Genomic DNA, 3901 nt, shown 5'->3' on the forward strand with positions numbered 1-3901 from the left:
GAGGAAAGCTTGTAGGATTTTGGACTTATTTTACCCATTATTCAGATAGCTTCAAAGGAGACAGCATTTAAATGAGAGGAATGGATAGACATGGAAACCAGGAAGTAAAGTGGGCTTAAAAATAATGCTCCAAAAAGAAATCTAAGTGTGTTGTTGTTGGCACATGGCCTTGAATGAAAACAAACAGACGCAGAAGCCTATTGGATTTCTTAGATATTTGCATTTCAAAAGCAACCAAAAGCCTGGCTGGAAAAACCTCCTCAGACTCTCAAACCTATACCTGCAGGAAGGAGGCTACTAAAATTACGTTTTTTTCCCAGATCCACTTCAGGTGTGCCTTAAAGCATAGAGCACTAGGAAACATTCCCAAAGCGCAAAATTTGGAATCATAGAGAACATAGGAAAGTACATCACTGCCAAGACAGGGAATCTTCTCAATTCCTCTCTGGGGGAATAATCTCCTTCTTATGGAGCTGAGTGTATTCTATTCCTCCTTTTTTTTTTTTTCCTTTTTTTTTTTTTTTTTTTTTTTTACTAGGAGTGTTTTAGTTCACACTCAACCATTGTAATTGGATGTTTAGGGGTGGGCAATAATTTTATTTTCTAGGTTGCCACATGCAGCCATATATGGACCTAATCCAGAGGTCAAAACATCACCCAGAGATCCTATGCTTTCAGCTAGATACAGAAATTGGATAGAAATTCCGCTTATGTTCCTTGGCAAAGGATAAGGGTGCAAAGAAATATTTAGTGGCTGAAGGGTAGACTGTGATGCAGATTAATAATTGTTCCCTAAAATTTATTCTTTCTTTCTCCTGGAACATATGCTTCTCCAGTCATATTACATCACTCAATTTTCCTTGTGATTAGTTAGGTGTGGCCATGTGATTAGTTTTTACCATTAGTAAGGGAGAAGAAGTAATGACTACCATTTCCAGTCCTAGGCCTTAAGACACTGGGTATTTCTCCTGGATATCCTCTCTCCTCTTTCTCCTTCCAGCTTGATGAACAGATATGGTGATGACCTAGCTTTTACCATGCAGATAACTACAATCCCCTGGAGAATGGTGCAGCACCATGATGCTCAAGATCCACTGTCTCTGCAATTCTCCATTGTGCTGCATCCTGGAGGATTTTATGGGCTCCATTAATAGCTCACTTGTCTTCTGGCTTCTAGTTGGGAGAGTGAAGGGGAGTTAAGTCAAGATATTTATTTCCTCTGCTTTCTTTCTTTCTACTGAGTTGTCACAGAGTGGCTGCCTCTTCTACCCATGACTGCAGCATCTTTTGCGATAGTCTCTACTTCATCTATTCTCTTCTGATTCTAGTAGCTGATTCTACACCTTGTTCCTTCAAACCTACAGTTAGAAAGAGTCCTTGGCCTCCTGCACTTCCACCCCCATCTCTTCCTCTCCATTGCTAGCAATGGGGTGTTGTATTATATCTTGTTAGTTTCCCTTAACCTCCTTACTCTTGTGTCAACAGCCCCCTTAAAGAACTTCCTTCAATAGCCTTGCTTTCTCTTTCCTGCAAGATCCCTACCAGTGACGTCTCTGAATGGCCCCATCAAGGGAAGCTGCCCATCAATCACTCTCCTGAGAACTGGAAAATGAAAGATAAACACACATTTTTTTAAAAGGCATTGTATTTTTGTTCTATATATTACAATAGTTTAGTCTTACCCTACTTAATAGAGTTATATTCTTTTTAGAAGTTTGTTCTTTTCATAAAAATTTCAGATTTGTTGGCATAAAGTAGTTCATCAACTCCTCTTTTTATCTCTCTAATGTCTATAGAATCTGTACATCTTACTTTTCATCTTTGACACTGGATAATTGAGCCATTCTTTTTCTTGATAAGTCTTACCAAATGTGTATTAGTTTTTATTAATCTCTTTAAAGAATGAACTTTTTGGCTTTTGTTGAATCTCTACATTATACACGGTTTCCTGTTCCATCAGTTGACTAATTATTATAACAAAGTACTCCAGAACTTAGCATTTTAAAACAGTCAGAAACTTTTATCACGAGGCACAATTTTCATGAGCAAGGTCAAAATGGTAATGTTTTTATATAAACTAGCCTTGACAGTCACCTATCATCATTTCTAGAATATTCTATTGATGACACAGTGTGACCATATTCGATGTGAGAACTATGCAAGGGAATGAATACCAGGAGGTAAGGATCATTGGGGGCCACCTTGGCTCTGGTTACCATACAGGTTTTTGCCCTTATCTTTACTATTTTCCTTCTGGAGCTGAACTACCCCTATATTATCACCCTATATTCTCACGCATATCTCTGATAACTTAAACAGAAAGATCAAGGAAGGAATTACAATGAGTCATCAAAATGCAGCATTTATTAGGAGGGGTAATCCCTCTCCTTTCCACACCAAGTGATAGAAGAGGCTCAAGATAATCACATAAAGATTGGAGGCACCCACATGAAGGAGAACCCCAGAACCTTGTGACCTTCTTAGGCCTTCTCTGTGAAAGGACACATTGGCCTTTCAGCAATCAGATTCCCCAAATGTCTTTGGGGTTTTATCATCCAATCTTTCCTAAGTTGGCCTGGGGAGAAGGCAGGACAGGATCAATTCTTAGGAACCCACCAGCATCTACTTGCCCTTAGCCTTCCCACCTGTGGCTTTCCATGTTCCCTCTAGTCTGACAAACTTTATATAATCTATGGGGTATAAGGGTTAGGGACAGAGAATAAGACATTTTTTTTGAAACTGTATGCATATTCTTAGTTATTATTTTTCTGTGTCTCTCTGATGATTCAGCTTTTGAAACTTAAAATCTAAAAATTGACTAGAACATTCTGCAGGGTCATTCCTCCCCTGAAGCAATGGAAACTAGAGTTTTACTGTCTAAATCAGAAAGGGTTGCATGGGCTACATAGTAGAATTTTACCCTGATACAAAACTTTTCAGCAAAACTTAGATCTAATTGAGCAAAAATCTTTAGGAAATAAAGAAGCCTTCTCAATTCCCCATCCCCAGAAGAGAAGAAAAAAAGAAAAATCAACTAACCACTCCCCAGTGGAAGTCTCGAAAGGAAAAGACGGTGGGCTGATTGGGCATACTGACTCTTATTAGCGATTTGCTGAGGGTTGTCCTGGTTTTTGACCAGAAAAGGGACATTTCTATTCATTCTCATCAAACTACTATTGAGTTGGTTCCTAAGGTAGGACTTTAAGCCAGAACCATACATATCACTTATTTCTGATTCCTTAGGTTGAAGTCTGTGGGATGTCGCTTAATAGGTGTGTATTGAAGTAAGCAGAGTAGAAAATTTAAAGCAGTTGAAGGTCACAGTCCTATGGCCCCATCCCAGGGCTCGGGGGTAAGGTGATTACCATACTTCAGACACAGCACTACAGCAAGACCCATTATAAAGAAACACATCGGCCCTGTTCTGGCCTAGGGTAGCCAGTGAGTCCTGTCTCTTTCAGTGTCCAGAACCTGATTTCCTGGGTCTGTAGTAGAGAGACTGCAAGTTTAAAGGTGGCTTTGGGCAGTTTCATGGTGCCAATTCTTGCTTTTACCCATGGCCTAGGCACTTGACTGGCAGTTCGTGCCTAGTACAATCACAGGGAGAGAAGAGGAATTGTTAGGATTTGAGCATTAGCTTTCTCCTGATCTGGACTGCAGGCAGCTTGGAACATCAGTTATAGGAGGTAGTTTTGCTTCACAGTTAGCAAGGCGCCCTGGGTGAGCTGGATACCTCACTCACCACAGCTTACACATCTTATTGTAGAAAGGACACTGGAGATACTGGACAAAAGCATGGAGAGGTATGGCTTCTTACTGGACTGTCACTAACTTGACTTACAACTTAGTGGACATTATGCAATCACGCTGCTTTCTTACATAAGAAAACCCAGGCACACTA

This window comes from Canis lupus, chromosome 14, assembly GCF_011100685.1.
Source record: "Canis lupus familiaris isolate Mischka breed German Shepherd chromosome 14, alternate assembly UU_Cfam_GSD_1.0, whole genome shotgun sequence".
NCBI lineage: Eukaryota > Metazoa > Chordata > Mammalia > Carnivora > Canidae > Canis > Canis lupus.